This window comes from Dendrobates tinctorius, unplaced genomic scaffold (assembly GCF_039654945.1).
Source record: "Dendrobates tinctorius isolate UK_male_01 unplaced genomic scaffold, ASM3965494v1 ptg000081l, whole genome shotgun sequence".
Taxonomy (NCBI): Eukaryota; Metazoa; Chordata; class Amphibia; order Anura; family Dendrobatidae; genus Dendrobates; species Dendrobates tinctorius.
Window position 1 is genome coordinate 17,616,214 of NW_027361749.1, and position 14,815 is coordinate 17,631,028.

A 14,815-nucleotide genomic window follows, 5' to 3' on the forward strand; every position below is an offset into this window, starting at 1 on the left:
CTTTAAAGAGGTAAAGTCCCACCATATCTTGAGTTCTTTGACCATGTTCCGTTCAAGATCCAGCATGTGTTCTTGAAATAAGTCCTGTTCAGATGATGGCAATGCGTTTTCCGTTGCATTAAAAATTGATGCCAATTTGGAAAGTCTATTGGTATATTCATCTTGATCCATAAAAGAATCTACACCAGGTTCCGACCTTTAGATGTTAAAAATATGCAATTCCAATATAACAAAATCCTCAGTCGGGAGCACAGGATTCAAAGCCAATATAAATAAAAAAAAAGAGAAATTAATCCAGCTCACCGCATTGCCTTGCTGGTAGGATCCAGATCCTGCGCACGGATTTGACTAGGCAGTCAATCAATAATAGGAAAGAAAAAAGAAGTTCCAGCGCCAGGAATGGAAAATTAAAAATCCATTTTATTGTGCCATTGCATATTAAAATTCCAGCAGGTACAGCATATCTGTCGAATGACTACAGAACAACGCGTTTCGATGCCTCAGGTCTTAATCATGTTCTGACATTAAATGCAACCAACTTCCTTTTGTTGGATTCTCCCACCTGAAAGAATCAGAAGCACATGTGTGGACTGCTCCAAAGCAGCTCCTGCTATGATAATTGTGGGAGTACCAAACAAAGTAGGAAGAAAAAAAAAAAAAAACAGTCAGTGTAGACAACACAACATAAACGACATACATATTTTAAAAGGGAGATATATATACTCCTGATGTAAGGTAACAAAGATGAATATAAAGAATAATTCCAATGACATATTCCAAAATACATATCACATATTCAAATCCTATACAGAATATTTTATAATTATACCACAATGGGGAAAGAGAGAAAAAAAAAATATATATATATATTTAAAAAAAAAACAAAAAAACACCTATTCCCCTTTTTTTTTTTTCCTTTCTCTTCCTTTCTTCCTCTTTCCCTCTTTTCTTATCTCTTTTCCTCTACCTTTCCCCATTGTGGTATAATTATAGAATATTCTGTATAGGATTTGAATATGTGATATGTATTTTGGAATATGTCATTGGAATTATTCTTTATATTCATCTTTGTTACCTTACATCAGGAGTATATATATCTCCCTTTTAAAATATGTATGTCGTTTATGTTGTGTTGTCTACACTGACTGTTTTTTTTTTTTTTTCTTCCTACTTTGTTTGGTACTCCCACAATTATCATAGCAGGAGCTGCTTTGGAGCAGTCCACACATGTGCTTCTGATTCTTTCAGGTGGGAGAATCCAACAAAAGGAAGTTGGTTGCATTTAATGTCAGAACATGATTAAGACCTGAGGCGTCAAAACGCGTTGTTCTGTAGTCATCCGACAGATATGCTGTACCTGCTGGAATTTTAATATGCAATGGCACAATAAAATGGATTTTTAATTTTCCATTCCTGGCGCTGGAACTTCTTTTTTCTTTCCTATTATTGATTGACTGCCTAGTCAAATCCATGCGCAGGATCTGGATCCTACCAGCAAGGCAGTGCGGTGAGCTGGATTAATTTCTCTTTTTTTTAATTTATATTGGCTTTGAATCCTGTGCTCCCGACTGAGGATATTGTTATATTGGAATTGCATATTTTTAACATCTAAAGGTCGGAACCTGGTGTAGATTCTTTTATGGATCAAGATGAATATACCAATAGACTTTCCAAATTGGCATCAATTTTTAATGCAACGGAAAACGCATTGCCATCATCTGAACAGGACTTATTTCAAGAACACATGCTGGATCTTGAACGGAATATGGTCAAAGAACTCAAGATATGGTGGGACTTTACCTCTTTAAAGACATACATTGACAAAGGTATGATACCTAGAGGTTTACGTTTAAAAAAATTTCCCACTACTAAATACAACACTGAGTTCATTACAAACTGGAATAATATATTAAGTGACTGTTCCATTAAGTTGATGCATCTAATTGTTAAACAGGAGGAATTGGAATTGGTACAGACAAAGTCTAACATACTTAATATAAAGGACTCTCTCAAGAAATATAACAACTTGGACTCATATAAAACCTCCTATGACAAAATACAAACTAAATTGTCAAAATTGGAGAGTAATATTATGGATATTAAAAAGAAGAAGTTTATGAGAGACTCCACAGACTATACCAAAAATGAGATTTACACCTGGAATTATAAACCCAGATCGATTATTAGAAGGAGACGTCACTCCAGTTTTAATCGAGTCAACTTTGACAACTCTGACTCTACAGGTGATACATCTCTGCCCTCCATTTCAGATGGAGCAACTGATCTTTCCAACTCCTCATTAAATATATCAGGCATCACTACAAGATCTAAACAATATAAAAACAAGAATCCAGCACAAGTGTTCCAAAAAAAGTCAAAAAACGTACCAGAAGAGCGGGTAGGAAACATCAGAAACAATGCTTTTCCTGTATATCACCAACATCAGAGACATTAACTCTTCCCGTGTGGAATTTGTCCAGCTACGTGCTATCTGAAGAGCAGATTTCCTTGCTGAGTAGGGGTTTGGGATTTGCCCCCAATATAAATTTCAACATTTTTCAGACTATTTTGGACTTGAATAAATTTGCACGTAACATTACATTAAAACGTCATTTTTTTGATAATAACAATGGGATCTCCCCACAGGATCTTGATGTCAATGCTAATGCTGATATAGTCATTCCTAATTGTAATAACACTTTTTTTTCCTTTTGTGAACAGAAGGCCATAATGGATCTCAGACTCCTTTCTGTTAATTGTGATACTGCCTCAATTAAACCTACTATGTTTACCCAACCTGTACTTTCTAATCGGGAATATTACCCGGTACAATCACGACCCCCAATACAGGATTTGTTCCAGGAACTTGTTGTTACTGAACTTATAGAGTTGAATGATACAATGGTCCCACCTAAAGATAATTTAACACACAGGGAAAGATTAGCCCTGAAAGAGTTAAAACTTAACCCTGATCTTATAATCAGGGAAGCTGACAAGGGGGGGGCCATTGTACTATTGAACTCAGGTCTATATAAAAAATTGATACTTCGGGACCTACAAGATGTAGACACCTACATAGAGTTAGATCAGGACCCCACTAGACATTATAATAATTTATTGTTGAAATGTCTAGAGGAGGGGGTCTGTGTGGGTGCTATTAATGAGAAAACTAAGGATTTTTTATTTAATAAAAACCCTGTGGTTCCGATTTACCATTGTCTCCCAAAAGTTCATAAAAATGTATTTCCTCCCCCACTGAGACCAATAGTTTCAGGCATTGGCTCATTGGGGGAGAATTTGGGAGGCTGGATAGATCATTTTCTTCAACCTTTGATTCTTGATATACCAGGTTATATCAGGGATACCAAAGAGGTTGTTAAAGCTCTGGACAATTTTTGTTGGAAATCCTATTACTCTTGGCTCTTATCCGACGTAATTTCTTTATATCCATCTATACCTCATAATGTTGCATTACGCTGTCTATCCCTACACCTAGACAGATTTAGTGACTATGACACCTGTTTAAAAGATTTTATAGTCTCATGTATTGATTTTCTCCTAAAGCACAATTATTTTTCTTTTGATAAAATTTTTTATTTGCAGTGCAGAGGAGTTAGTATGGGAGCTCGCTTCTCCCCCTCCCTTGCAAATATTGTTATGGCGAGGTGGGAGGAGGATTTCCTATATTCGGATGAGAACCCATTTTCCAAATGTCTGCTATGGTATGGCAGATATCTGGATGATCTGCTGATGATTTGGTGTGGTCCAGAGGATAGTATACAGGGGTTTGTTTCATATTTGAATACTAATGAATTTAACTTAAAATTTACCTCTTATCATCATTTGACTACAATGAATTTTCTGGATGTCACCCTATCTATTAGTGATTCGGATGTTGTCATAATTACCCCTTACCGCAAACCTACTGCCACTAATTCCATTTTAATGGCAGATTCCTGCCATGCGGCACAGACCAAGAATAATATTCCGGTAGGAGAATTGATTCGAACAAAACGAAACTGTTCCCAATCCAGTGATTATAATAGGGAAGAAAGTCAGGTTTGTAATAGGCTTTCCAAGAGGGGGTATCGTCCTTGGATTCTCAATAGAGCTAAATCAATTGTAAGCGAAATCAACAGGGAAGACTTATTGTTTAAACATAAATCATCTTATATGAAAAATAAATCTAATAACAATATTGTCTTTTCAACCAATTATAGTAATCAGTTTAATACTGTTACTAGTATTGTGAAAAAATACTTACCAATTCTTAATGAGGACCCTATTTTAAAACAGGTGATTCAGAATAGTATTAGGTATGTTGCTAAACGGGCACCTACACTTAGTACTATTCTTTCCCCTAGTCTTTTTACAAGTGACAGTGGCCAGACGGAGGGATCCTCCTGGATCACACTAAAGGGTTTTTACAAATGTGGTGCAGCTAGATGTAAAACCTGTAATTTTGTACAAAAAGGAAAAACATTTTTTTCTATAGTAAATAAAAAAACATTTACCATTAAAAACTTAATAAATTGTAATTCTTATATTGTATATTTAATAACATGCAATATTTGTAATATTCAATACACTGGTTGCACCACGGGACCCTTGAAGGTTAGAATCAGGAGGCATCTCTCAGATGTGTCTAATCACAACGCTGTTGCGGTTTCTGCAGTATCAAAGCATTTTGCCCCAGTTCACAAAGGGGATGCTAGCGGCTTTCATTTCATGGGAATAGAACAGGTGCACAGACCGATTCGGGGTGGAGACCACAGAAGGAAACTATTGAATAGGGAATCCTTCTGGATCTTCACCCTGGGCACAAAATATCCGGCTGGAATGAATAGTCGACAAGATCTTATATTGCATTATTGAATATGTTCGTTCCATTCTTCCATTTAGGGGTGGTAATATTATATATATTGATTGCTTTTTATTTTTGATTGGGGCCCTCTTAATTTGGGATCCATTCTTGGTAGAGGAAAAGAGATAAGAAAAGAGGGAAAGAGGAAGAAAGGAAGAGAAAGGAAAAAAAAAAGAAAAAAAAAAGGGGAATAGGTGTTTTGTTTTTTTTTCTCTCCGACAGATATGCTGTATCTGCTGGAATTTTAATATGCAATGGCACAATAAAATGGATTTTTAATTTTCCATTCCTGGCGCTGGAACTTCTTTTTTCTTTCCTATTATTGATTGACTGCCTAGTCAAATCCGTGCGCAGGATCTGGATCCTACCAGCAAGGCAGTGCGGTGAGCTGGATTAATTTCTCTTTTTTTTCAGATATCATTTGAGTGCTGTCCAATAATTCCCACGCACCTAGAGAATCATCTGATTTATGTGTCAGTCGGTTTGAGAAAAAAAGTTGGTCAGCACTGCCCCATTACATATGATTGGTCCGAGTGCTACCCAATAAAAAAATCGCATAGCACTCATCCAACTAATACGGTGGTTTGAGCAAGCCCTTCTAGTGATAGTCACTCACAACCACAAAGCCACTGACTGCCACATTGCCCCAATATTAGTGACTTACCCAGGCATGGGTTATCATTAATAGATCAGTAGAGACCCAACACACAGCACCCCACTGATCAGCTATTATTAACGCTTTCAGCAGCCAGATGTATACTTTGAACATAGATAAAAAGTAAAGTATAGTGGACACTGGAAAGAACTGCAGATCAGCTTCAATAGTCTCCAAAAAGTTTTAAAATAAGGTAAAAAAAGCAATCTTTCCCCCCTTACATGTTACTTTGTTATGTAAAAATATTAATAATAAAATTAGTCTTGGTACAAGGGCAGAAAAAGCAAAAGTGCAAACACTACAATTGCATATTATATTAGTATATTGCTTTTTTCTTTTAGCATCATTGTCAAAGTGATGTTGCTGATAATTTATGTACATGTTCCCAACATTACATTGTGTCAATAAACGAGCTTTGTAACAATTTATCTAAATATTAAAACATTTTAAGATTTTCCTTACAATCTTCTTAAATAACTTCGGTGACGGTGACATTTTGTAGGTGTTTGTGTTAATACGCCTGATGGTTTGTCAAAAAGCAAAAGAGAGAGAGAGAGAGAGAGGGAGGAATAGTTTAAATTCCATTAATATGCAGATGGAAGACCAGAACATAGTGATAAAATGGATAACAGTCAATGGCATCTGGCACTTTTAACATTTTTTTAAGCCTTGAAATTGTTGGAGAACTGACAGTGTGAACTAAACTAACAGCCCTATTTATTTATCAAGGATTTTGCTGAGATTTTGAGCCACGTCCAAATTCATCTTTTTTGTTTTTGTTTGTGAGAGGGCATCTGGACAGGCTATTTCACAGAGACATATAGACAATATTTTCTGTAAATTGCCACCCAAATTAAGCAACTGTTGTGTGTATGAACTGGTACAACGAACAAAAGACCACGTATAAAACCTTGAAAACTAAAAGGGACAAAAATATTTATAAATTTCATCCAACGTAGTTTCAATATTTTGCTGTGGGCGTCATTATATACAAGCACTCCTCTGTCACTGTGAAGTTATTTGTGTTGCAAATTCCTTACTTGAATATTATGTATTACACAAAAAAAAAAAAATTTTTCACTGTTAAGATACAGTATGTCCACACAATTGATTTTTCTTTATTTGTAAAAACGTTTGAGAACTAGAATCCACAAGTGGAAATCCAAGTCTGATCTCCTGGTTTTTGCTGCAGATTTGTAGATTGAACTGCCATTGTCTGAAGAAGACAGATCAACTCCATTCAACGAGGCTGATCTCCATTAGGCCGAGGTCATTCAAGTGTAAATTCTCTCTTCTGGGAGAATCGGATCGATTATGGAAATGTCACTTGGACCAAACTCTGATCAGAGTTTGATCAGAGTGTTAACTTAAGGGTATGTCACACTAAGCGATATCGCTAGCAATATCGCTATAACTTGTGACGTTATAGCGATATTACTAGCGATATCGCTGTGTCTGATACTTACCTATGACCGGCTCCCCCGCTGGTTATCGCTGATCGCGCGAGAACGTCCTGGACCGTTTCTCGTCGTCAGCTTCCTGCGGCGCTTCCTGCTGTGACGACGAGCGACGCGTGGAGCCGGGCGGGAGGACGCAGGATCGCCTGGTGTGACAGGTAAGTAGCGATCCCCGTCCCCAGCGATGTCGCTGGTGAGATCTGCCTGTGTGGCAGCTCACTAGCGACCACTTAGCGATGTACCAGCGATCCTTACCGCGTCATATCGCTGGTACATCGCTAAGTGTGACAGTATCTTTAGTGTGATGAGAGAATCATAGCACAGGTGAGGAGGAGGAGAACGGAAAACTTAATTTCTCCAAGTTCTCAATTCTCTCCGTCAATGGAAATCTTACTGTACTCTAGTGCAGTCCAATGTTTTCCACACACTCAATGGCTTAAATCAGTGAGTGCTATCTGATCTGTGCTGCAAATTTTCTCATGCCTAATCGGCATGAGAAAAAAATGCTGATCTGTACTGCCTCATGTATACCCTCGTGTGAGTGAACTCTTAAGGCATGGCCAGACAGTGCAGTTGGCTGTATGCGGCCAAAATTCCATTTATGCTATGGCTATATCACACCCACACTGGTTGGCCATACCCTACAACTCTCATTATCAGATTTCCGATTGGATTTCACATCAAATCTGCTTCAATAAGTACATTTGTTGGTGTAAAATCTGCAGCTTAATACAGTACTAACTAGGTAGTATTCTACTGTACATATTGGAGAAAGTTTTCAGTCCTATATTGGCCTGTAGGGTAGATTTTGAAATCTGCAGCATGTCATTGGTTATCTCATGGGTTTCCAGCTTGTTACTTTTCAGCTGTTCTTCTATAGCTGAAACTGCAACTTTAGCTTTTCAAATATTGCTGCTATTTGTAGTTTCAGAACAACTAGAAAGTCACAGGGTATACGGAGTCTGTCAGCACAGAATGACTGTTCAAACCAAGAGCAGGCACTCAGTGCTTCATGGTTGGGCCAATCATTTATATACTGTACTCCTTCCCACTAGTGATGAGTGCAAGTGCTTGTTACTCGAGTTTGCCTAGGGTGTTTTAGTATGCATGGAGTATCGCAGGCGCTCGAGTGAAATGTTCGAGTCACCGTGGCCGTATGTTAGACAGCCATAAAACATGTGTGTATTGCCTGACAAACACGGGCATTTCCCTCATATTTTGTGGCTGTCTAACAGCCATGAAATACTCTATGCTGCGGCAGAGACTCAAACATGTCACTCGAGCATACGCGATACTCCGCTCATATCCGAAAACCCTAGGCGAAGTTGAGTAACGAGCAATTGCGCTCATCACTGCTTCCCACCTACCTGTATTTCATCTATCTTCACCATTTTTTGGCTCTATAAAGCCAGATCTGTCAATCAAAGAAGAGAGGGATACAGTTTGAGGGAAAACAAGCAGGTGGGAAGGTGTATCTAAATGACTGGCCCTGTTATGGTGCGACGAACAACAGGACTTAGTTTAAAAAAGCATTCAGTGTTGATAGACTCCCTTTAAGAATATTAGTTTTTTTATCCTCACTTCTGCCCAGGGACATGACTATAATGGGTGCAGGGGTTGCAATTGAACCTGGGTCCTGGATCTAAGGGGGCCTAAAAGATCCCTTTGGTTCAAGTAAAAAATGTCTATGATTATTACAAGCCTGTGATAATTGGGTGCCCTGTTGGAGCTTTTGCATTGGGGCCCACAAGCTTCATCTTACCCCACTGCTTCTGGCTTTACAAGATTGTGTCACTTAGAGTTTGAGAATAACTCTGCTATTGCTATTATTGTTTTTGTTGCCAATTTTATTGCTGCTAAAAGCTTTGCATTAAGTGGTTGTCTCTACAGTTTTTCACAGGTTTTTTTTTTGCTGATCCTTGACATTTTATTCCAAACTCAGTATGCTATAGATACAATCTTTTTACCATGACTTTTCACATATGATTGTCAATAGTAAAAAAAAAAGCATGAAGAAAGCATCTATAAAAAAAAGCCATTATAAAAGGTTTGTAGAAAAGCAAATTTTTAGGTTAGTTATCCATAAAGTTTTATGGAGGTTGAGAAAACCTGACTAGTTTCTCAAAACGAATCCACTCTAGGAAAAGCTCTTTTAGTTTTATTTTTGAAAGGTTTTCTTTTTCCCCGAAGCATTTTCTAGAGAGGTTTTGAAGAGGGTTTTGCAGCCTTTTAACTTGAACCTGTGATGCTTCAAGTGGATTCCAAGAGCAATCTGCCTCAAAGTGAAAACTGCTTAAAAAAAGTATCATGAACAGCAAAGTGGATTTTCCATTGAATTGAAGAGTATAGTGAATTTTTAATAAATTATTCTATTTCTAAATGACAGTGAATTACACAATTACCATTTTTCCATTTTGCATTGCTTGTATTTTAGATATAACTAGTAGTTGTATGCGATCTGAATGGCATTATATATGGTAGCTTCCTATAAGGCCTCATTCAGACATCCATTTTTCGTATACTTATTCTACGTGTTTTTCATGAAAGAACTTATTCTTATGGAGCTGTTCACATGTCCGTGTTTTTTTTCTAAACTGTCTGTCCACAAAAATGTCATGTAGAAGTTATTATTTTGGATCCGAGTCAGGGATCAAAATCTAAAGTCAATTGTTTGTAAAACATCACTACCTTCACATATTGGACATACCCAATGAGGGACAGCGCTCATAGGGTGATAATGTAAAAACAACACGGAGCAGTGTTTTGGATATATCATGCTCACCTTTATCCATCGTGAAAGGGTTTAACTCTGCCAAGGCATAAAATGCATGAAAGGCCCAGCTGCTGTTGCCAATCCTGCAGAGGTAGGGCTATAGCCTCTTATGCACATAGAAAATGTCAAGGGGAGTAGCGGCGGATTGTGCGACTGCGTTGCTGATGCATAGCAGTCTTGGAGTGTTTTAAACCTTTCTTGAAGTTGACAGACTATGCATTTCAGGGTCAAGCTAATTCCATCATCGGGTCTATTTCAACCGGGATCTCATGCTTGAAAAGGGATTTAAATCCTTGAAAAGAGCTAACAGAAATGTACCCTCAGGGTAACAAGCTTTAAACAAAAACATACTTTATACTGGTAGATATGAATAGATATATCAACTATCTTAGGCCTCTTTCACACATCAGGTTTTCGCCGTCAGGCGCGATCCGGCGCTTTTGACAGAAACCGGATCCGGCGAAATGCAATGCCGGATCCGGTTTCCCCCCCATTGACTTGCATTTGCGCCGGATCGCGCCGGATGGCCATGCGTTTCATCCGGTTTTCGCCGGATCCGGCAATGTGTCGCGATCCGGCGTCTGGAAAAAACGTCTACTGTAACGTTTTTTGTCTCCGGCGAAAAAGCCGGACACGCCGGATCCGGCGCGTCCGGCTTTTTCACACAATGAAAGCCTATGAGCGCCGCAATGCGCCGGATCCGGCGAAAGCCGGATCCGGCGGCCGGATCCGTTTTTTTGGTCTGAGCATGCTCAGTAGCTCTGCCCACAGGAGATATATAAAAGCAAGACAATGGGACCCTCAGCCACACCCAACATGCCACCCAAGCCAAGAACCAGGAGCAGGAGAAGGCAGCAGACATCTGCAGCAGCAGCACCATCAGCACCACCCCAAATGAAGCAGCAAATGGAACATGCTGAGGAGGGGAGTCCAGCAGCAGATGAGAGACGGTAATTATCAAATCCCCCATTCCTCCAAACTAGGGCCATGGAATATCAAGATATTCATTGGCCCTTTGTTTCTCTTTATTCAACAGCCGCCAAAGAGATGCAGCAGCAGCAGCAGCAGAAATGGCATCACTGGCAGCAGCAATACCCACAGCCATGGAGTCTGGCCATCAACAGGACAGCACATCTTCTTCTGGGAGCCCTCCCTCGCATCGTCAGCGTTTGACGGTAAGTTTTTATTTCCAAAATCCATCATCTCTGTAATATATGTCTATTCATTGCCTTTTATTTCAAAACAGGAATCACAAGATGAAGAGGAGCTCCCAGAAGAAGAAGGAAGGGGTGGACAGACACCTGGAGTGGGCTCACAATTGGTAAGTTTTTTGCATCAAACGCAGAAACACAACATCACACTACACACAACACATAGAAAACAATGTTCTGCAGACCACACACAGCAAACAAATGCCTACATCCAAAGACATAACATTTTTTGTTTTCTTCTCTAGTCTTCCCAATCTGGTGCTCGGCCAAGAGGTCCTCGCAGTGCCTCCCAGGGTCGTCGGCGACAGCAACGCGGCGGTCACCAGCGTGTAAGTATAAATATTTTTGCTTTGTTTTTTTGCACTTTTTATTTCATTTCTTTTGTGGAGGCTAATTATGTTATTTTTGTCTTTTTCTTTAACAGCCTTCACAGTGTGCTCCCGACTCTGACGGTGAGGATGGAGGGATTGATGTGGACCGCCTCATCGATCTCGTCAGAGAAAGGGAGCCGCTCTGGAATATGGCTGACCGCCGCCACGCTGACCTGATCGTTACCCGACGACTCTGGGAGGAAATCTGTTCTCTCCTTGTGGGCCGCTGGGAGGACCTCGAAGCTCGGGCCCAGATTAAAGAGCGTAAGTATATACAGTACCGGTTGCTTGATGTAAACCAGTGTTTCCCGAACTCCAGTCCTCGTGGTCCCCACGGATCATGTGTTCAGGATTTCTATTTACTATGGAAATCCTGAAAACATGACCCCTGTGGACCATGAGGACTGGAGTTTGTGAAACACTGATGTTGTATACTAACCACTCCTTTCTCGTTTCAGGGAACAGAATTGTGAATCGGTGGCGGTCTGTGAGGGATCGTTTCAAGAAGGAGTTCAATAAAGAGATGCGGGCCCCGAGTGGATCTGGAGGATGCAGGAGCAACTACAAGTACGCACAAGCCCTGTCGTTCCTCCGGGAAACAATGCTCACCAGAAGGTAAATATTACACACCACATGTGAAAAAAATGTTAGATGTAACTTTTTTTTTTCAGCCAGGGCCATACCATGTCAGTATTTTAATTGTTTTTTTTTCTCTTTATTCCACAGCACGGTGAGCAGCACTCGGGAGCCTGCACGATTGGACCCTTCTGAGGCGATCCCTGAGGAGACCGGCACCGAGGGACACTTTGACCGCCCCGGTACATCTGCACCTTCCCAGCCTTCCCACACATTCGACCCATCTGTCCCATCCACCAGCACAGGAGCATCGTGGCCGCCTACATTACATGAAGCTGCTGGTGAGGAGATCGCTTTCCCTTTACCCCACCCTTCTGCCCCTGCCACCTCTAGTACACCTGCGGGTACTGGGCGGCAGCGGCAGAGGGGTCAGGAAAAGAGTTATGCGCAAGAGTTCTTGCATCTGAATGCATCTTTCCAGAACTGTCTCAAAGTCTTGTCAGAGCAAATCTCCGCAGGCTTTCAGCAGATCAACTCCAGCATTCTGGAGGTGAAGACACTTCTGCAAACCATGCATTCAGAAGCAAGATCTTCGCCAAACCACACCTTTTTCAGGTCTGTTGTGGAGCGCATGGCAACACTATCTCCTACCCAGCAGATGCATGTAATGCATTCGTGCCACGGTGCTCTACAGCAGGTTACCTCCCAACCTCCACCTCCCACCACTGTAGTTCCTCCACCTGCACCCCCTCCAGCCACTTTCCATCCTCCCCCTCCTATTACATCTGCACCCCCTCCAGCCACTTTCCATCCTCCCCCTCCTATTACATCTGCACCCCCTCCAGCCACTTTCCATCCTCCCCCTCCTATTACATACCAGCAACCTCACCAGTACCAGCAACCTCCCCAGTACCAGACATCTCCCCACTTCCAGCAACCTGCCCCGTACCAAACTCCTTCCCCGTACCAAACTCCTTCCCCGTACCAAACTCCTTCCCCATACAACTTTCCATCAACATCATCTGCTCCTACAGTCCCTGCCCAACCCTCCACTCCACCGCCCACCACCTCTTCTGCCTCCCACATGTCCACCCATTCTGTAGCTTTTTCCACACCTTCACCTCTAACTGTTCCTTCCCCACCACGATCCCAGTCCTCTCTCCACACACCCAGTGTCGAAGTGTCCCGCAGCCCCTCCAGCAGTATTTCCACCCCACAGTACACAGATTTGTAATGTGTGTTTTTTGTAATAAAAATGCCCATTGAGTTTAAAACCTTTATTAAAAAAGTTTTTTGCACTTTAAAAACATTTTACAAAAAAAAAAAAATTTAAATAAAAGTTAAATTATCGTTTCACAATGGTTGTCTGTCATTTCTTTCTGCGGCGAACTATGTTTTAAAAAAAGGTTAAATACAGGGTATTTCAAAGGTGAAAAGGTATTCAAAACCAGGTATATAACTGTGGGTAAATTTTAGCTTTTTGCCACAGTTGTGTTCCTGGTTGTGTTTGAAGCAAAGTATTTCACCTAAAAAGTTGTGTTTATTGTTGGTGATTTCCTACCAATGTACACAACTTTTGTTAAAAGGTGAAATACTTTGCATAAAACACAACCAGGTACACACCTGTGGCCTAAAGGTAAAAATAGTAAGACCATGACAAGATAGCCAACTTTGGTTGGCAAAGGTATATACTGTTGGTCCAGAAGGTACACAAGTTTGGTTAGGGCACAAATCTTTCACACTCTGTCATCCCAGTGTACTCTGCCTTGAGGTGACATAAAGTATAGTGGAAAATTGTCCCTGAAACCGTCACAGAACTTCTAGTGGTAATATTTCCAATGACAACATCCATCTTCGCCAGTAACTTGCTCTTCTCTCCAACCTGCACTTTCTTCTCTACAACCTGTCAAAGAAGGGCTGTAGGAACATGCTATATCTAGTTTTCCAGTAGCCAATCCCGTTCGGAAGGCCACAAGGGTCAATTTTAAAAACCGGATCCGGCGTAATCCGTCGAAAAATGGATAGAAAAACGGATAGAAAAACGGATGAACCGGATGAGACGGATCCGGTTTTGTCTATCAAGAACAAGACGGATCCGGCAGAAAACCGGATCCGGCACTTCAGGTTTTACAAAACATTTGCCGGATCCGGCATTCCGGCACGACGCCGGATCGCGCCTGACGCCGAAAACCTGATGTGTGAAAGTAGCCTTAGTGGGCATTACAAAAAAGCTAAAAAACATCTCTACCAGTGTAAAAAAAGAAAGACAAAACACAACAGTGATAAAAAATATACCCAAACTGGTCAACCATGCATGTGCTTGACACTAGCTTCACACATTGCCAGTCTTGTGTAATCCATGTGATTGTCCATTTTTAACATTCCAGTAGGTTAGAGAAGATTTACAATTTTTTTTTTGCATTTGAGAAAATCACTGAGGAAAAACTCATGGTGAAAACTAACACTGACCAAACACTGAAGGAAATTTGACCCAAAACACTGATGAAAATCGGACTGCTTTGGGGTACAAAAGAAATCACTGATGCCTGAAAGAGGTCTTACACTGTGACTCATTAGTCTGTTTTTGGTCTATTTGAGACTATCCTTGTACTCAAATGGATTCTATCAATAGGATCAACTCTCGTAAGTTGTCTATACAAGCAAGTAGGCCATAGGTAGCTGAGTAAAATGACACCTTCATATCTGCGATTCGATGTCTTATTGTAGAGAAATCCACTTTTTTATATGTAAATGAGCTGTTCAGGACACTGGTTTGCATGTGAATCTGCCTCCAGAGATTATTATAACTGAACAGTGGAGTTAACAGAGTGAGACATGTAACTAACACAGAACAGTAGAACTGAACTTCGTCTCCTTACAAACAAGTTAGCAGCTGCGCTTCTCACAG

The 14,815-nt window shown here is 40.5% G+C and overlaps 1 protein-coding gene across 8 annotated transcripts in view; it reads right to left on the reverse strand.

Annotated features, from left to right (window-relative positions):
• The window catches only part of ST18 (ST18 C2H2C-type zinc finger transcription factor), a 438,484-nt gene that overhangs the window by 96,279 nt on the left and 327,390 nt on the right, over positions 1–14,815 (reverse strand). The window lies entirely within an intron of this gene.